This window comes from Heterocephalus glaber, unplaced genomic scaffold (assembly GCF_053883595.1).
Source record: "Heterocephalus glaber isolate CG9 unplaced genomic scaffold, H.glaber_assembly_v1.0 deba00001594, whole genome shotgun sequence".
Lineage (NCBI taxonomy): Eukaryota > Metazoa > Chordata > Mammalia > Rodentia > Bathyergidae > Heterocephalus > Heterocephalus glaber.
The window spans coordinates 13,984,444-14,006,497 of record NW_028258369.1 but is presented as its reverse complement, the minus strand read 5'-3'; the positions used below and the strand labels follow the sequence as shown (position 1 = coordinate 14,006,497).

The 22,054-nt window shown below is 38.4% G+C and overlaps 1 long non-coding RNA gene across 1 annotated transcript in view; it reads right to left on the bottom strand.

Moving 5' to 3' along the window:
- The window catches only part of LOC147823271 (uncharacterized), a 306,661-nt gene that overhangs the window by 265,362 nt on the left and 19,245 nt on the right, over positions 1-22,054 (bottom strand). The window lies entirely within an intron of this gene.

Below are 22,054 nucleotides of genomic sequence, written 5' to 3'. Positions count from 1 at the left end.
AAGAAAAAATAATATTTGTTTGCAGTATAAACAAAGTTCTGTTGCTGGTTCGGGATATGTGTGTGTGTGTAGGGTCACAAATTTTCCTTCATAAGCTCATAAAGCAAAACTGGCCACCCTCTGGCACACCCTCATGTACACAAATCAGATGCATCTTTCTGGGTTTTTCTTTTTTAAAAAATAAAAAGAGAGAGGGGCCGGGGATTTAGCTCAGTGGTTTCCCTGCCTGCTGCACAAGCGCAAGGACACGAGTTTGATCCTCGGTACCAAAAAAAAAACCACAAAAAACAAAAATAAAAACAGAGAGAAAGAGAACCATGTACAGCACGGAAGCTTTTTGTCAATTTCTCGACTGTGGCAAGATTTTAATCTGCTGCCCGCAAAAATCCCTAAAAACCACCCTGTGAGGTAAGATGCGGTGGGGGCAGAGTTTCTGTGGCCTTGCTCGCATGCTGAGTGCTGGCTCCATCAGGGACATCAGCCCCACTGCTGACCCCTTCCCGGGTCCTGTGCAGCCCTAACACCTGGGTAGAACGGAGGATGGAGAATTAACAAAACTAGAGGAGTGTAACAGAATCCGTGGCTTTGTTCTGTGAATGCTGGGGTGAACACAGCTTCATACCCCTTCCACTTGACCATCACCACCCCATCTGCCCCTACCCTAGGGTTAAAAGGGGTGCAAGTTTCCTGGTAGTAGAAGGCATGGGCAAGACGTAAGTGGGGCAGGCTTGCATGGGAACAATGGGACTGACTGGAAGCTGTGGCTGAACCAAAGCAACAGCCAGAGTAAGGGAAAGAATCTGGGTTACAGGGCTGGGCCCCATCACCTAAGACACTGGCCTGCCCCCACCTGTCAGTGCTATTGCATTGGGCATTATGTTTCCAATACATGAACTTTGGGGAACATATGCAAACCTTAGCAGGGTGCTCATAAAAGATTACTGAACGGAAAGATGGATGGATAGATGAACACCAAGAGCAGGAAGGAACTCTGAGGTACAAATACAGTAGTGCTGAGAGGTTAAAAAAATGGGAACAGATCAGCAAAGTTGTCAAAAGGCTTTGTCGAAACAGAGGCATAGGAAAGGATAAGAAGTTCCAGCCTTGGTCCTCTCCTGTTCACACAATGGCAAAACTAGTACTTTTAGCCCCATAATTCCTCCCAAAAGTTTAGGAGTTTTTTTCAGTTGTTTTAGTATATTTTTAGCAGTGACTAAGCTGGGTGATGTTTTAAAGCAGAATCTTCTTTTGAATAACATTTCACATTGTCTTTTGACTGTTCAGTGAATTCACTCAAAAATTTGTTTCTCATATCCATATTTATGTTATTCCAACCTTAACAACAGTTTTATACATAATAGAATAGATTATGCAGCTCACAGATGTCTGTAGCCTGTGATGTTTTAGAAATCTAGACCTGTAGTATCAAATTTTAAAAGATAAAATTTGTAGCTATTATTTTATTTCTCTGTTTATGCAATATGACATTATAAAATACTACTACACACAACAAACTGCACCATCAAAAGACAATTTAAATAAATGAAACATTGCTCTGCATTTTGTGTGTTTAATTATGCAGCAGTCACAAAGTTGATTTGGGTTAGAAAATCCACTTGATTTATTCTGAAATTGTATTTCAGGATAGCTACTCCAAAGTTATATTAAAGAATTTAATAAAATTGACTTTTTTAAAATGTAAAACTGGCCCAATATCTGGTATCTTCCTGCTGCAGACTGTAGCATTTGATAGGGTGTTTTATTATTTTATTTCAATTCAGTATTCCAGGAAACCATTTGAAATCATTTTGATTACCCTGACAGCTGAAATGAAATTTTTACAAGGATAGTGTATTTGGAGCCAAAGATATAGTTGTCACAATGAACGTGACGATGAAAATAATTTTACAGCAGCCCAGCCTAGCATACTAGCTTCATTTAAAATTTATATCAGATCATTTTTAACACTTTTTCTGTAAAACAATAGCTTTCAACTCTTTCTGGTCACCAAGAAAAGCCTTAAAATTTTGGAAATTTGAATAGTTACCAGAGTCCCAGAAACCTGTTGCCTATATTTTATCTTACAATTATTTTCAGAGCTTTTGGACAGGAAAGAAATTCTAGGGGCTATGTAATTAATAAATTAGCCTAGGCAATTTGTCTGGCTTCTAGGTAAGATGGTGGAGTAGAAGCATCCCTCACATGACTCTGCAAGTGAAAAGATTCAGGGCAACAAAGGAAAAACTATATTCTGAGAGGCCAGAGAGGAAGAACTCCAGGAATCAAGAAAGAGGTGATAGGAAAGCTAAAAAACAGGAAGAAGCAGAAAGGTGACTCAGAGAAAACCACAGAGCAGTCCACAACTACAGCCCCAGTTCCCTAGAAAGAGAGGAATCTGATGCTACAAGCACAAAGTAAGCCCAAAGAGGGCTAGTGTTGCTTTAGATCTAAAATGTCCCCCCAAAAGCTCATGCATTCCAAGGTGGGGCTCTCAAAAAGTGATTGGATTGTGGAGATGCTATGCTCATCAGTGAATTAATCCATTGCTGAGTTCATAATTGAATGTGCTATTAGGAGGTGGAACCTAATTAGAGGAAGTGGGTCACTTGAGGTGGGCCTTTGGAAGTTGTATTTCTCTCTCTCTCTCTCTCTCTCTCTCTCTCTCTCTCTCTCTCTCTCTCCCCCCCCCCTCCTCCCCCTCTCCCTCTGTGTATGTGTGTCTTCTCTCTCAGCTTCCTAGCTGCGATGAGTTGAGCAGCCTCCCTCAGCCATGCTGATTCTGCCTTGGATCCAGCCAATCATGAACTGAAACTTCTGAAACTGTGAGCCAAAATAAACTTTTTCTCCTTTAAATTGTATACATCAGAAAATTTGTCCCAGCAATAGAAATCTGACTACTACAGCTGGCAACCCCAATGATAAATAGCAGTCTGGCAGTCCTAGCCATATGAGAAACCCAGGGTTCTTGCAAGCTTTAAATCCAGTGCAGGAATTTGATATGAAAGTGACTCTTCCTGCATGGCACTCAATTTGGAGATGAAATCTGCTGCAGCACTCCTATATCTAGAGTGCTGGAACTGGGCTCAATTTGGAGATGAAATCACTGCAGCACTTATATCTGGGAGTGCTGGAATTAGGAACCATCTTGTTTGGGACTCAACTACTCTGGGGACCAGAAATCATGGAACAATCACAATGTGGGACCCCTGAAGACAACCTGCCACAGTGACTGGGTGGGAAATGGTCACAGGAGACTTTTGTAGAGAAGAGGAAGATCAGTCGCAGGCCTGCTGAGAAATTTAAGCAATGGGGAGCTATACCTGGAGGGCATAGTGATAAGAGACTACCCTCTGTGGTGAGGAGTGAATTCCATCATCTGTGAGTCAATGAGAGGACTGGGCCTGGAAAGCACTGAGACTGAGGCTAGGAGATGGCTTGGTTCTCATGACTGCCCGCCTTCTGTGCAGAACTCAGTTGTAGGAGACCACCCCAACCAAAGTCAGAGCAGGCTGTAGTATGCAGCAGGCATTTTTCCCTCATATTTGGCTATAATGTACTCAGAGCTGGATCAAAGTCTATGTGACTCACAGGAGCATGTCAAATGGTGCCACGGCAAATATAGCTTCTGCGCCAACGGCTGCCATGCAGATCTAAGTCCTGATTTGTGAAGCTTCAGCACTCCTAGTGAAATAATGCTGCAGCCAAGGAACAAACTGAAAGCTTTCTCTCTAAAATCAGAAACAGGACAAGGATTCCACTGTCACCACTCTTGTTCAATATTGTTCGGAAACATTAGCCAGAGCAATTAAACAAGAGAAAGAAATAAAAGAAATATGTATAGGAAATGAAGAAATTAAATTATCTTTATTTGCTGATGGCATGATACTCTACATAGAAGACCCCAAAAACTCCACCAAAAGACTTCTAGATTTAATAACCGAATTCAGTAGTGTAGCTGGACACAAAGTCAGCACTCAAAAATCAATAGCCTTCCTGTACACGAATAACAAACTCACTGAGACAGAAATTAGGGAAACAACACTTTCACAATAGCATCCAAAAAATGAAATATCTAGGAATTAATCTAACAAAGGAAGTAATAAGACCTCTACATTGAAAACTACAGTACTCTGGAAAAGATCAAAGAGGACATCAGAAAATGGAACAATATCCCTTGTTCTTGGATAGGAAGAACCAATATAGTGAAAATGGCCATACTTCTAAAATTATTTTACAGATTTAATGCAATCCTAATCAAAATTCCAACATCATATCTCACAGAATGAGAAAAAACAATCATAAAATTCATTTGGAACCAGAAGAGACCTAGAATAGCAAAGGCAATCCTTGGCAACAAAGGAAAGGCACAGGATATCACAATCCCTGACTTCAAATTATACTACAAAGCTACTGTGATAAAAACAGCATGGTACTGGCAAAAGAACAGGCCTGATGGTCAATGGGACAGATCAAAAGATGCAGAAACAACTCCAGACACACTCAGCCACTTTAACTTTGACAAACAAGCCAAACACCTTCATTGGAAGAAAGATAGCCTCTTTAATAAATGGTGCTGGGAAAACTGGGTTTACACACAACAAAGATTGAAACTAGGCCCATATCTTTCACCACACATTAACCTAAAATTGAAATGGATCAAAGATCTAAATACTAAAATACAAATACTAAATCTGCTGGAAGAGAGAATAGGTAGAACTCTTGAAGCCATTGGTGTAGGCAAAGACTTTATGAACAAAACCTTGATCACACAGGAAATATCACAAAGAATCAACAACTGGGATCTCATCTTATTAAAAAGCCTTTGTATAGGAAGAGAAACCACCTACAGAGTGAAAAGACAACCCACAGAGTGGGAAAAAATTTTCGCCAGCTATTCCAATAAAGGACTATTATCTAGAATATATAAAGAACTTTTAAAAATCAGGACCCCCACCAAATTTAAAGATCCCATGTAAAAATGGGCATCTGAAATAAAGACACTTCTCAGATGAAGAATTAGAAACAGCAAATAAATATATGAAAAAGTGTTCAACATCACTGGTCATTCGAGAGATGCAAATTAAAACAATGCTGAGATTCCACTTCACTCCAGTAAGAATGGCTGCTGTCAAGAAATTAACCAATAACAAATGCTGGAGGGGCTGTGGGGAAAAAGGAACCCTTCTCCACTGTTGGTGGGAGTGTGGACTGGTGCAACCACTGTGGGAATCAATGTGGAGATTTCTCAAAGAACTAAAACTAGAGGTTCCATTTGACCCAGCTATACCTCTTCTTGGTATCTTCCCAAAAGTATTAAAAGTATCATACCACAGTGATATATGCACACTTATATTTATAGCAGCACAGTTTGTAATAGCTAAATCTTGGAAACAGCCCAAATGCCCATCAACTAACAAGTGGATAAAGAAGATGTGGTTTTTTTATACAATGAAGTCCTACTCTGCCATAAAGAAGGATGAGCTTCAAACATTTATAGCTAAATGGATGAACCTTGAGATCATAGTCTTAAATGAAGTAAATCGGACACACGTGTTTAAATACTGCATTGTTTCTCTAGTGTAAGAAACTGAAAGTGGAAATAAGGACCAAAATGTATAATGGATGTTGGGAAATGGGAAGAAAGTGTTCAAATGGGAAGGGGAAAAGGGGAGGGGGAGGGAGATAGGAAGGAAGGGACAAAGAAAAAAGTGAAAATAGAAAAAGTGGAAACAGCTTTTGCACATAGAGGAATCAGAAAAGAAGAGGTGGGAGTTATTGTTTACAGGTGCAAATTCCCTATGATGAGTATTACCATTATGTATGTCTAATATGTACCAATAAATGTTTTGCTATTAAAAAATAAAGTTTAAAGGGCAGGAGAGCATGGAGTGACATATTTCAAGCCTTTAAAGAATATACCTGCCAATCTAGATTACTATATCCAGAAAAGTTATCCTTCAGAATTGAAGGTAAAATAAAGACCTTCTGATATAAACTAAAGGAATCCATGGCTGCTAAACCAGCATTACAGAAGATAAAGAGATTCTACACACAGAAGAGAAAGCAAGAAAAACACAATCACAAGAGCATGGAGAAGAATAAATCTCACCAGAAGAGTAAGAAGCAAATTAAAATTAGGAAACAATCAAACATGTTTGATTCAGTAAACCATAAAACCTCCAAGATGAATCAAAGAGAAATGTACATCGATCATTCAAAGCAATGAGAAGAAAAACTCCAAAATGAGAGGAACTAGTAAATACCTTTCAATAGTAACCCTGAATGTAAATAATCAGAATTCTCCAATTAAAAGAATGAAGATCATATGATTACATTTAAAAATAAAACCCGGGTGTTAATTGTCTACAAGAAACTCACCTCACTAGCAAAGACATACACAGACTGAAAGTGAAAGACAGGTGAATGTAGTAAATGGAATTTGGAAGCAAGCAGGAATAGCCATACTCATATCTGGCAAAATAGACTTCAAGCCCAAATCCATCAGAAGAAACAAAGACAGTCACTACAGATTGATAAAGGAAACAATCCATCAAGAAGATATAATGATTGTAAATATACATGCACCAAACATCATCAGACTCAATATTATAAAACAAACACTACAGAACATAAATGGAGAGATAAGCTCCCAAACCAATAATAGTAAATGATGTCAATACCTGACCCTCACTATTAAATAGATCTTCCAGATCCCCCCAAAAAAATCAAAAAACATCAAAGTTAAATCACACTACATTAACAGATAATCACAGAATATTTCATAAAACAGCTGCAGAATGCACATTATTTACATCAGCACATGGAACTTTCCCCAAAACAGATCACATTTTAGGACTCAAAGCAAGTCTTAACAAATACAAAATTTGAAATAATTTCTTGCATCTTAGGCCATATGGAATGAAACTAGAAGTCAACAGAAAGAGAAACTGAAGAAAATATACAAATACATGGCAATTGAGCAATACACTTTTAAATGAGCAGTGGGTAAAAAAAATCGAGAAGGAAATTTAAATATTTTTAGAATGAAATGAAGATGGAAACATAACCTACCTGAACCTATGGAACACTGCAAAAGCAATGATGAGAAATAAGCTTGTAGCTGTAAGTTCCTACATTAGGAAAACAGAGGGATTTCAAATAACTTAATGATATATCTCAAGGCTTTAGAAAAACAAGAACAAACCAAATTCAAAGTCAGTAGAAAGAAAGAAATAATAAAGATCAAGCAGAAATAAGTAAAATAGAAACTGAAAGAACAATGCAAAAGGCAAATGAAACAAACACTTGGTTCTTTGAAAGGATAAAAAAAAATTGACAAACCCTTAGGCAAACTAACCAAAAGAGAGAGAAGATTCAAATTAATAAGGTTAAAGGTGAAAAGGGATATTGCAATAATACCACTGAAATCTAGAATATCATTACAAAATACTTTTTATATTATATGCCAAAATTAACATCTAGAAGAACTAGACAAATTTCTAGACACATAGGACCTATTAAAATTGAATCAAAAGAATATAAAAAACCTAAATAGATCAATAACATGCAAGGAAATTGAAAACAGAAGTAAAAAGTCTCCCCAAGTGGAAAATCCCACAACCAGATGAATTCACTAGCAAATTTTGCCAGACTGTTAAAGAACTAATACTAATGTTCCTGGAACCAGTCCATAAAATAAAAAAGGAAGGAACTCTCACAAACTCATCTACAAAGCTAGTATTATCCTACTACCAAAACCTGATGAGGATAGAGCAAAAAAAGAAAGATAGAGAGCAATATCATTGATAATAGATGCAAAAACCCTCAATAAAATACTTGTAAATTGAATTCAATTTCTTGAAAGAAAATTAAAATAGCACAAGAAATAATATCGAGTCAACAAATGGGATTACATCAAATTAAAAAGCTTCTACACAACAAAGGAAACAATCAGCATAGTGAAAAAGACAGAGTGGCAAAAAAAATTTTGCCAGCTACTCTTTTGACAAAGGACTAATATCTAGAACATAAAAAGAACCCAAAAAATTAACCCCCAAAAAGCAAATGACTCAAGCAAAAATGAGCAAATGAAATGACACATTTCAAAAGAAGTACAAATGGCCAATAAGCACACAAAAAAATGTTCAATATCTTTACCCATTAGAGAAATGCAAATCAAAACATCTCTGAGATCTTACCCCATCCACAATAACTATCATCAAAAACACAAAAGCAACAAATGCTAGCAAGGATGTGGGGGAAGACAGAACCCTTCTACTTCATTGGTCTAACTGTAAAGCAGTACAATCACTATGGAAATCAACGTAGAAATTCTTCAAAAAAACTAAAAAATAGAAAACTCATGTGATTCAGCCATACCTTTCCTGAGTATACTCCTGAAAAACATTAAAGGCACCATACTGTAGTGATACATGTATATCCATGTTCATAGCAGCACAATTCACAACAGCTAAGCTCAGGAAACAGCCTGGAGGTTGGTCAACAAAAGAATGGATAAAGAAAATGTGGCATATCTGCATAGTGGAATATTAAACTATAAAGTAGAATGAAACCATGTCATTTGCAGAAAAATGGATGGAACTTGAGATCATAATGCTAAGTGAAATAAGTCAGACACAGAAAATTAAATATCACATGGCTTCTTTTACATAAAAACCTAAAATATTAATTAAGTAATGGAAAGATAGTAAGAAACAAGAAGGCAGAGTATGAGGAAGGGGCCTAAGGGAAGCAGTGAAAAGAAGAGGTGGTTAAGGAATTGAAAATGATCAAGATATGTTATATGCATGTATCAACTCTCCAAAATGAACTACTCTGTTCTGTATTGCAAATATACACTAAAAATCAATACTGGTAAAACAATCCATTCACAATAGCCTCAAAAAATGAAATATCTAGGAATAAACTTAAGGAAGTAAAAAACTCTACAATGAAAATTATAAAACACTAAAGAAAAAAATTAAAGAAGATATGAAGACTTTCCATGTTCATGGATTGAGAGAATTGACATTCCTAAAATGACTACACTACTTAAACGATCTACTACCAATGCAATCCTCATCAAAATACTAATGACAATCTGGCATTGTGGTGTATGCCCGTAATCTCAGGTACTTAGGAAGCTGAGGCAGAAGGACTGCCAGATTGAGACCAGCCTGGGCATCTTAGCAAAACCCTGTCTCAAAATTAAATGAGTGGGAGTGGGACTGGTAATATAGCTCAGTGTTCCATGAGCTCAATTCCCAGAACTGAAAAAAAATGGCATTCTTCACAAAACTAGAAAAAAATCTTAAAATTCATATGGAAGCACAAAAGATCCTGAATAACCCAAGCAATCCTGACCACAGAGAATAATGCTGAAGGCATCACAATATTTGATTTCAAAATATACTATAGAGTCATTGACAAGAAACAGCATAGTATTGACATAAAAATAGACACATAGACTACTGGAATAAAACAGAAGACCCAGGAAGAAACCCATTTATCCACAAGCATTTGATCCTCACCACAGGAACCAAAAACATGTTGGAGAAGACAGCCTCTTCAACAAATGATCCTGGGAAACATGGATATTACTGTAGAAGATTGAAACCAGATCTTTTTTTTCCCCCCATTAAGTTTATTGGTACATTCTTTATCTCTCATTTTTTAAGTCAAAATGGATCAAAAACCTTAATGCAAGATCTGAAACTTTGAAACTACCAGAGAAAAATACAGGGGGAACTCGTCAAATGAAACAATTAGGCAACCTACAGGATGGGAGAACACCTTTGCCAGCTATTCATCTGACAGAGGATCAATACTCAGAATATACAGACATCCCTCATTTAACAACCAAGTTCTGTTCCTGTGCCTAGGCCATTAGGTGAATTGGTCACTAAATGAGGAATTATATGTAGTATACAGTACATTACAATATTCAGAACAAAGAAATGGTCAAAGGAAACTCTAAGTTGATGACTTTGCTTTTTTTGCATAACTCTTGCATGCAGCACTGTAATATATAACAAAACAAAACTATAGTACCATACTGTTCAGAACAATCAGCAAAAATTGCAGTGCTGTGTAAACAAGGTGTACTGTACAAAAGACACCAAGGCTCTATACACAAGATACACAGAACTGTATATTAAAAAAAAGGGTTGAAAGTCCAAGCAGCAAGTCATAAGTTCAAACAGCACACCTCGATCCTAAGTCCAAACAGTTGTTAAACAAAGAATCATTAAACAATCATTAAACAAAGAATATCTGAATAAAGAACTCAAAAAATTAACATCAAAAGAAAAAGTAATCCAATCAATAAATGGAATACGAGCTGAACAGACATTTCTCAAAAGAAGTCAAATGACCAATATTTATATGAAAAAATGATCAATATCTTTAGCCATCAGGGAAATGCAAATCAAAACTAGATTGAGATTCCATATCACCCCGATCAGAATGGCTATTATTAAGAAAATAAGAAATAACAAATACTGGTGAGGATGAAGGGGAAAAGGAACCTTTATACGGTGTTGGTGAGTGTTGGTGAGAATATAAACTAGTACACTAGTATAGTTTCCTCAATCAATCAATCAATCAATATTACCATGTGATCTAGGTATACCACTCCTGGGTATTTATCCAAAGGAATCAAAGTTAGCATACAACAGAGATACCTGCATACTCATGTTTAGTACAGTTCTAGTCACAATAGCCAAGTTATGGAATCAGCCTAGATGCCTATCAACAAATGAATGGATAAAGAAAATATGGTGTTTATATATACACAATGGATACACAGTATGTACACGATAGAGCCACTTGATTCACTTATTCATTCATTCATTCATAAATTCATTCATCCATTCATTCATTCATTTATGGTTTATTCAGCCATAAAGGCAAATGAAATCCTGTCATTTGCAGGAAAATGGACGGAACTAGACATGTTAAGCAAAATAAACCCAACTCAGAAAGACAAGTTTTCTCTCACATGCGGAGTCTAGGAAAAACAATAACATGAAAGTAGAAGGGGGACTATTAGGGAAGAGCACTTCCAAAGAACTGGGTGCTGGGCCAATTACACTGCATCCTCCCCTCCCAAATTAACAGAGATGGTTGGATCTTGGGACGGAAGCAAAGGCCTATAGTTAGCCATGCCCGAGTGCATCACTGAAAAGCAGACACTAACTAAAGAGATCTCCACATTAGCAACAAAGTCTTCCCACTATAATCACCCCTCAAACATCAGCACACACACACACAATGCATGAGAAGACAAGATGACAAAATGCTTCCAAACACTCTCAAATCCCTCAGAGGTGATCCGTGGAACATCACGGGAGAGTAAATCAAAAGCCACACGCTGAATTATGCAAAAATGATAAAAGAGATTTAAAAACTTTTTAAAAGAGATTACCTTATTAGTAGTGTACTCTGACAGATGCTTAATAAATTGTGCTTGATGATGTTAAAATACTCAGAATAAACTATCTACCCTCTCAAAATTGTGTTTTAATGGGCATTGACACAGCAGTAGTTGCAGTTTCAAAGTGGCAAACAGATTCAAAGTACACTACAGGCTTTACTCTCCATTTACTTGGGTTTGTAGAAGGATGGAGGGTAGAAAATAATATGAGTAACATTACCCTCTCTTGAGAACATCTGTAGAGCCCTGCTTGGGGACTGCATGCATGTTTGGGTCTGTGTCCTTGGAACCACATAAGATTGCTGGGAAGCTGGAGCCATGGCTTCTCTGTGTGGGAGGCAGAATCATGGTCCCCAACCCCAAGGTATCCACACCCTACCTATGAATATGTTACCTTACGTAGAAAAGGGGAATCAAGGATGCAGATGGAATTAAGGTGGATAAATCAGCTGACCTTAAAATAGGAAGATTAGGGGCCAGGGATTTAGCTCAGTGGTTTTGCCGCCTGCTGCGCAAGCACAAGGACCCGACTTTGATCCCTGCTACCAAAAAAAAAATAGGAAGATTATTCTGGATTATTCAGATGAGCTAAAGGAAGTACAAGAGTCCTTGAAAGTAGAAGAGGGATGGGACAAGGATTTAGCTCTGTGGTTCTGCCACCTGCCTCGCAAGCAAAAGGTCCTGAGTTCGATCCTTGGTACCAAAAAAAAGAAAAAGAAAGTAGAAGAGGGAGAGAGACAGAAGAGGTTGCAGGAGGGCAAGCTTTGAAGATGGAGGAAGGGACCATGAGCTAAACAATGCAGAGGCTGGAGAAAGCAAGGGAATAGGGTCTTCCCTAGAGCCTGCAGAAAGGAACACAACCCTGGTGACAACCTTGATACTAGCTCAAGGACCCATGGCACCCGTCTGGGGTGCAGAACTGTAAAGTAATACATTTGTGTTGTTTCAAGCCATGTTTGTGGCAACTTGTAGCAATGAAAAGAAACTAATACAATGCTCAAAGCTACCTAAGTGCACGGCTTCTTTTGCCCTCACAACCACATAAGAAGTGCAAGGCTGCCTCAGAATGATATCCAAGGTGTGGGTAGATAATCTTGACACAGAGAAACCACAGCTATAGCTTCCCAGAAATCTTTGAGGTGGTTCCAGTGACACAGGCCCAAATCTGCATGCAGCCCTCAGCAGCTCCAGGCCCACCAAGCAGGGCTTTAAACTAACAGAGACAAGTTCTTGCTGTGCAGCTCAGACTGGCCTTGAACTCACAGTGATCCTCCTGCCTCTGCCTCCTGAGTGCTGTGATTACACCCCACTTGCACATTTATTGATCACTGCATTTTTCAAAGAAATGAAACTTTGCAATCATTTTCATAGGCATACCTGATTCATCCCAGTGCCAAGGTTAACCTTTAACCAAAGTTCTAGTCCCAAAGTCATAATATACAGTATAATCACATTATAAATCTGAAGAATCTGTCATGGTTTGAATCGTGGGTCACAGAGACCCCCAACCCCACAAAAGCCCAAGGCCAATTATCTACTTTCCCTGGACCCAGGCATTTTGGAAAGCACATGACCAAAGCTCAGCCAATCGGAATGCCAAGCAGGAAGTTTGGAATCCCTTCCAGTACTGGGAGTCACAGCTGTCTTCTATGTCCAATGAGGTGAGCAGTAGAGCCCAAACAGCCTGGCTTGCAAAAATTTCTGAAACCACAGAATTGTACCCATAGTTCAGGTCTATTCTCTAAGTCTGGTTCAATTGCTTTCCATCAGTCCCATGAGAGCCTTGATATCCTACCAATCAGATTCCTTCCTGCTTATGATAAACTGAGTTTATATTATGAACCCTAATCGGCTTGGAAATTCTTCCCAGGATGGGGCTTTAGATAACAGATCTTCTGGATTACAGGAAAGCTAGGATTGATTCTATAACTTAGTTGAGCATTCGGGCATGGATGTCTGGCACCCCACGGCCCACAGTGGAGAAGCAACTAGTCATGATGATGTACACGGTCCCTGTTTGAAGTGAGCCTCAGGGACTACATTGGAGGTGCCACATACAAAAACATGAGAAACCAAGACTGAAGACTGAGGCAGCTAACATTGGCATGTTTAAAGAAAGATGACAACACAGTCAAATCTCTAGTTTTTGAGCTGAAAAGAATATCTTCTTTTATTTTCTGTAGCAGAAGTATAAAACTACTCAAAATCGAACTCCTACTTTGATGGGGGCTAATTTATAACATCAGCTGACTCACAGCCTCATCAAGGCCCTTATATAAGAATCAGGGGGCATCAATAGAGAACAAGCAGACCCAGAGGATTCCAATGGTCCTAAGTAAGAGGATGTTAAGGATTCGGATACCCAGATCTCCAAACTCCACCAAACTCTGGTGTTCAGCCTAAGTAGTCCTTCCTCCTGTGTCTGAAGAGGCAGTTCCTACCTTATGTGAGGACTCTGTAACTCTCTTTCCTTGCTAGAGTTGCCTTGCAGTTCACAGACCCTGAGCCACACAATGAAGGAGAAATCACAGGGCCTTAGTGAAGCATCCTAAAATATACTCACAAAAATCTACTGGGAATCTTCCTCCTATCCTGTGCCAAAGAGACCTATGAATAAAAGGAGAAAGTAGAAGCTTGTGAGAACCCACCCTGTATTTCCCCTAGGAGCAACTTGTCAGCACTCTATAAATCAGTGTATGAACCACAAGTGTATGAACATAACAACCACAAACAATGAGAAACGACTGCATTGAAATCACCAAGAATTATGCAGAAATGCTGCTGGGAAGAATGATAGGAAGTCCAAAGATATTTTTTTTTTCAAGGAAGAAGAGTGACCCAGGACCCTAGAGATGACCACAACCAGAAAGAGTAAAAGGTGGTGACATTGATGGTATGAGATGCAAGGCTGGAGGGGTTTAGGAGGGAGGAAGAAATTTCTGGCAGAATCAATAAGGAGCAATTAAAGAGTTAATGGACTAATATCAGAATGTGAGACACCAGGGGGTAGGTTTGTGACAGAATTTTGTTGCTGTTGTTGCTCATGACAGGCATTCAACCTCACTGTGGGTATGTCACCTCTTCCCCCTCCCTGTAATGGGAGCCAGGTTCCCCCTCTTCCACACAACTGAAATAGCAGGTCAACCCTCTTCTAAACCTCCACATTTGGGAAAAGGAAAGGGCAGTTGCAAAAAACAGAAGCATGATTCTGTTTAAAACTCATTATGTTACAAACTAGAATGCATTTTCCTTTGTTATTTCTAGACAGACACTTCTACTATGCCCATAGAGGAGAAAGGTTACCTTTTGAGGGAAATTATTCATGAAGGGAAAAATTAGAAATTTGAACAAGCCATTCAGGTGACCTATCCATGAAAATTGGACTTCACTCTGTTTTAGATGGCGAATCCAAAAAGATGAAAACATAATCAATTACACTGGCACTCTTCAATTTAATTTAACCTTTGAGGGGCCTGGTTGAGATTCCCTTAAAATTAATTTCATCCAGCAACTCTCCAGGAGACATAGAGAAATAGAACTTTAATGTATGCATGCACATTTATAAATCTAGAGGTGTTTATTTACCTTTATGCTTTTTCTTCCAACAAAGAAATCTGGATTGTGCATTAAGCCTTCTCAGTTTTTACAAAAAGATTTTTGAAAAAGAAATTTTAGTATGAAAAATTCAAGTATTAGTGCCCAATCTTGAACTATGTCCAAAAACTTTCACATAAAAAAGATATAAAATTTCCTCTGCCCTCAGAATTAAGCTAACCTGTGATGAGTTTGCTTTGGTGTTTTAGCAATTATGAGATTCTTGATTAGAAACTCACCAAAAGTTTAACATCCAAGAAGTTCAAAAGATATTCAGAGTTTGGCTTTCTACATTTATTTGGGGCTTATCATTTCCTTCATTTAAAAAACAGTAAAGAAGTGGAAATCAAATAATATGCCAATTTGACAAGATCCTTCCAACTTTAAGAACAGGGAAGTCTTAATAAATTGTCACCACTAGCCAAAAATGACTGAATACAGTGGTACCTTGGTTCACAAACGCTTCTATTCACAATTAGGTTCACACACAGAACCATTCAGCAAACTCCACATTGGGTGACTAACACCAACCACCACAGCCATCTTCACTACAAGAACACAAACTCGGCCATCTTGCCCAGAATCATGGAAAGAATCAAGGTCCTGAACTGAGGTGCCACTACCTATAATTTACTCAATGTTTAGTGGAGTAGGTGAACTAAGGGACAGCAAGGAGTGGTGTTTCGTGGAGAAAAGCATGGACTAATTCATATAAGAATTATTTTAAAGGCATGCTTGGAATCCTGATTGATTAGGTTAAGAAAGAGTAATATTGCCAAGGGCTGGCCAGATGAAAGGAAACAGGCACTCATACATAGCTGGCAGGAATATAAGGTGGACTGAACTTTCCAGAAGCCAATTAGAGAGCATATATTAAGAGCCACAAGAACAATGGCCCATTGACCAGGACTTAAAATTTTCTTGGAATTTATCTTAAGGATACAAATGAAAGATATAAAAAATTTTTGAACACTGGCTACTCTTGTTTAAAATTAGAGGAAACAGGGCCGGGGATTTAGCTCAGTGGTTCCACCGCTTGCCTCCCAAGAATAAGGACCCGAGTTCGATCCCCAGTACCAAAAAAAATTGAATAAAATAAAATTAGAGGAAACTAAAAGCAATGAAAATTCCTAACAGCAGAGGAGGTGAACCTTCCAGGCTGCCATACCACCGCCCTGAATGCACAGGAGCAGGGCTGCCCCCAGCACAGAGGAGGTGAACTTTCTGGGCTGCCTTACCACCACCCCAAGCACCAAGGAGGTAAGCCGCGTGGGCTCCAGCAGCACACATCCTCCCACCCCACACCCCCTATCCCGTGAAATGAGAAGACAAGTACACAAGTCTCAAAACCACATTTCCAGATCACCTAAAGCAACCCCAAAGGAAAATGAGATGGAACAATCTGATACTCAACCACCTGGACTCCCTGAACTGGCAAGAAAAGAGGATCTGGAAAAAATGAAATGAGAAATAATTTCTCAGATAACAGCAGAGATTGTGCCCATAATGCAAGACATGATTAATAAATCTAGAGAGGACACAGATTTTAAAAATGGAGGAACTGAGGAACACGATGGAATCCCAACATAGGAAACAAATAGAATCCATAAAACAGATGCAAACAGATCTCCAGGAAATTAAAAACTCCATTGAAAATCTATGCAGCAGAATGAGCCAATGTGAGGACAGGATTTCAGATAAAGAAGATAAGATTGCAATTAGTGACCAGGAAAAGAAAAATTGCTTTAAAATAGTAAGGGACCATGAGAAATCCATCCAGCAGCTGCTAGATGATGCAAAGAAGAATAACATCAAACTGATCAGAATCAATGGAGAAACAGGAGAGAGTGCAGATGACATAAAAAAACTGTTCACAGAAGTGATGGGAGAAAACTTCCCAAGCAGGGGATAAGAACTTGGCATACAGATAAGTGAAGCATATAGGATTCCAAATAGCCTTGATCAAAAAAAAAATCTACACATAGGCATATAATTGTTAAGATTCCAGAAACCCAAAAGAAGAACAAAGTTCTACAAGCAGTTAGAGAAAAGAAACAAATCACATACAAAGGAAAGCCCATCAGAGTCACAGCAGACTTCTCAATGCAAACTCCAAAGACAAGAAGAGCTTGGAGTGATTTATTTCAAGCCCTAAAGGAAAACAGCCTCCAACCAGATTGATGTACCCTGCAAAACTATCTTTCAAAATTGATGGAGAAATAAGATACTTTCATGACAAAGAGCACCTTAGGAACTTCATGAATACCAAACCAGCACTCCAAACAATTTTAGACAATATCCTAGGAAAAGACAATGAGGATCACAACCCCAGGAAGCCCAGCAGAATGAATCCATCGGGCATGTCAAGAAATTAAATGCAAAGGGGGAGTATCCAACAAAAAAGAAAAAGCCATGACAAGGATAAGTCAATATGTATCAGTTATAACCATCAATGTTAACGGTCTCAATTCACCATTCAAAATAAATAGACTGGCAGAATGGGTTAAGAAGCAAGATCCAACAATATGCTGCATACAAGAAACACACTTAATTCAGAAAGAAACTCACTGACTGAAAGTTAAACGGTGGAAATCAATACTCCATGAGACAGCAACACCCCCCCCAAAAAAAAGCAACAGTAGCTATCCTCTTTGCAGATTAAGTGGATTTCTAACCAACACTGATTGAGAGAGACAAAGAAAGACACAACATCCTTGTAAAGGGAACAATCCAAGAGGAAGAGATGACAATCATAAATATCTATGCACCAAACATTAGTGCGCCCAACTATATAAAACAAATACTAACGGACATGAAAAATCAAATAAGCGCTAAAACAATAGTAGTGGGGGACCTCAATACCCCACTGTCACAAATAGATAGATCAACTAGACAAAAAATAAGCACCAAAATAGTAGAACTCAATCAAACTCTGGAACAAATGAACTTGACAGATGTTTACAAAGTGTTCCACCTCACAAAATCAGAATACACATTCTTTTCAGCTACACATGGGTCATTCTCCAAAATAGACAACATATTCGCTCGTAGAACATGTTTAAGTAAGTGCAAAGGAATTGAAGTTATTCCCTGTATATTATCAGACCATAGTGCGATGAAATTGGAGATCAATAGTAAAAGAAACCACAAGAATTTCATAAACACATGGAAATTGAACAACACAATTCTGAATAACCAATGAGTCACAGAGGAAATTAAAGAAGAAATCAGACAGTTCCTACAATTACATGATAATGACAATACAACATATCAGAATCTATGGGACACAAATGAAAGCGGTCTGGCTAGGGAAATTCATAGCAGTGAATACTCATATTAGGAAAACAGAGAGAGCCCAATTAAACAACCTGATGCTAAATCTCAAGCTTCTAGAAAAAGAAGAGCAGGACAAACTCAAAGCTCATACAAGGGAGGAAATTATAAATATTAGAGCAGAAATCAATGCAGTGGAGACTAAGAGAAGGATACAAAAAATCAATGAAGGCAAGAGTTTGTTCTTCAAAAGAATCAACAAAATTGACAAACCCTTAGCCAAGCTTATCAGAAAAAGGAAAGAAAAGGCCCAAATCCATGCAATTAGGAATGAAAAGGGTGAAATTACAACAGACCCAGCAGAAATCCAGAGGATCATCAATACCTACTTCCAGAACCTATACACCAATAAGATGGACAACACAGAAGAAATGGACAGATTCCTAGATACGTGTGAATTATCAAAGTTGAACAAAGAAGACTCAAAAATTCTAAATGACCCAATATCAATCAATGAAATCAAAAATGTAATTAAAAAAGTACCAACTAAGAAAAGCCTGGGCTGTGATGGCTTCACTGCTGAATTCTACAAGACATTTAGAGAGGAACTACTGCCACTACTGTTTAAACTTTTAAATGAAATTGAGAGGGAAGGAGTACTCCCAAATTCATTCCTGGAAGCAAGCATCACCTTGATCCCCAAAGCAGAAAAAGACTCAACTGAAAAAGAGAACTATAGGCCAATCTCACTAATGAACATAGATGCAAAAATCCTTAATGAGATACTGGCAAACAGAATGCAGAAGATCATCAAGAAGATCATACACCCTGATTAAGTGGGATTCATCCCAGGGATTCAGGGATGCTTCGACATATGCAAATCAATAAATGTAATACACTATAACAATAGAGCCAAGGACAAAAACCATATGATCATTTCAGTAGATGCAGAAAAAGCATTTGACAAAATCCACCATGCATTTATGATAAAAACTCTACAAAAAATTGGAATAGACGGTCTCTACCTCAATCTGATAGAAGCCATCTACGAAAAACCATCAGCCAATATCATACTAAATGGTCAAAAACTGAAATCCTTCACACTAAAATCAGGAACAAGACAAGGATGTCTACTATCGCCACTCCTGTTCAATATAGTCTTGGAAACATTAGCCACAGCAATTAGGCAAGAGAAAGAAATAAAAGGAATAAAGATAGGAAATGAAGTCCAAGTGTCATTATTTGCAGATGACATGATACTCTATATAGAAGACCCCAAGAACTCCACCAAAAGCCTTCTAGACTTAATAACCAAATTCTGTAAAGTAGCTGGTTACAAGGTCAACACACAAAAATCAATAGCTTTCCTCTACACCAATGACAGACTCACTGAGAGAGAAATGGGGCAAACAATTCCTTTCACAATAGCATCCAAGAAACTGAAACCTAGGAATCAACCTAACAAAATAAATCAAAGACCTCTGAAAACTATAGCACTCTGAAAACAGAGATTGAAGATGATATCAGAAAATGGAAAGACATCCCTTGCCCCTGGATAGGAAGAATCTACATAGTGAAAATGGCCATACTTCCAAAACTGCTATATAGATTTAATGCAATCCCAACTGAAATTCCAGCAGCACAATTCACGGACCTTGAGAAAACAATCCAAGAATTCATTTGGAACAAGAAGAGACCTAGAATAGCAAAAGCAATTCTAGGCAACAGAAACATGGCAGGGGGGGTATCACAACCCCCAACTTGAAACTATACTACAAAGCTACTGTGATAAAAACAGCATGGTACTGGCAAAGAAACAGACCTGAGGACCAGCGGAACAGGTGAGAAGATGCAGAAACAACTCCAGACACACTCAGCCACCTCATCTTTGACAAAGGAGCCAAACACCCTCACTGGAGGAAAGATAGCCTCTTTAATAAATGGTGCTGGAAAAATTGGGTTTCAACATGCCAAAGATTAAAACTAGATCTATATCTCTCACCATGCACTAAACTCAAATCAAAATGGATTAAAGATCTAAATATTAAAACAGAAACGCTGAACCGGCTGGAACAGAGGTTAGGTAGAACTCTTGAAGACATTGTTGTAGGAAAACATTTTATGAAGAAAACCTCAGTTGCCTGTGAACTAGCACAAAAAATCAACAAGTGGGATCTCTTCTTATTAAATAGCTTCTGCACTGCAAGAGAAACCACCAGCAGTGTGAAGAGACAACCCATAATATGGAAAAAAAATTCCCCTGCTGTTCCTCAGATAAAGGTCTACTATCTAGAATCTATAAAGAACTTAAAAAAATCAGACCTCACAAATTTAAAGACCCAATCCAAAAATGAGCATCTGAAATGAACAGAAATTTCTCAGACAAAGACGTAAAAATAGCAAATAAACGTATGAAAAAATGTTCGACATCACAGGTCATTCGAGAGATGCAAATGAAAACAACCCTGAGATTCCACCTCACTCCAGAAAGAATGGCTGCTATCATGAAATCAACCAATAACAAATGCTGGCGGGGCTGTGGGGAAGAAGGAACCCTGCTCCACTGCTGGTGGGAGTGTAGACTGGTGCAACCACTGTGGAAATCAGTATGGAGATACCGCAAAGAACTAGGACTGGAAGTCCCATTTGACCCTGCTATTCCACTGCTGGGGATCTTCCCCAAAGAATTAAAAGAATCATACCACAGTGATATATGTGCACCCATGTTCATAACAGCACAATTCGTGATAGCTAAAACTTGGAAGCAGCCCAAATGCCCATCAACTGGAGACTGGATAAAGAAAATGTGGTTTCTTTATAAAATGGAGTACTACTCAGCCATAAAAAATGAGAAAGAGACATTTATAGGTAAATGGATGCACACTGAGGCAATACTCTTAAGTGAAATAAATAGGACATGCATGCAAGTACCGAATAGTTTCTCTAGTGTGAGAAACTGAAAGTGTAAATAAGTACTAAAAGGTACAATAGATCATGTGAAATAGGAAGAAAAGGGGCAAAGGGGAGGGGGAAGTGGGAGGGGTAGGGGAAAGGAAAGAAGGGAATGGAATTAATATGCGAAAATGAAAAAATGGAAACAAAGTCTTTGTAAATAGGGAGGGATGGAGGGGTTGAAGGCAGGGAAGGGAAATGGGGAGAAAATAAGAACCAAGGGAGATTGGTTGTAAAGGTGCAAATTTCCCATGATGAATGTCATTATATTGTATACCTAAAATGTACCAATAAAATTAATTTTTAAAAATTTTTAAAAAAGAAAATTCCTAACAATAAATTATTGTTTAAATAAATAGGACTTCACTCTCACCCCCTTCAGTCTATTCTCAATAGAACAGCCAGCATCCACCAGTTCGCATGCCATAACATGATCGTCATGTCATCCTGTGCTCAAAACTGTCCAGTGATTCCCTTCAGCCCAGGTCAAAGCCAAATCTTTGTCATGGCCTAGGGCCATATTAGGCACAACGCAGAGCTGCCATCTGAGTGGTGCTCCAGGTAATCTTTGATTCCCACCTTGGACAGAAGAACCTAGAATTTTAAGCAGCTGCCCATTTGATATTAGCCTTGACAGACACTTCCTGTATAAACTTGTTACATTTTCTCCACGACTATGGCTACACTAGAGCTACTGAACAGAAATGTGTTTTTCCCAGTCACCACCAAGTAACTATCATCTGTCACCTGGACTGTTACAAAGATGTCTGTCCTGTTTCTTGACAGCACCTCCTGTCCCCT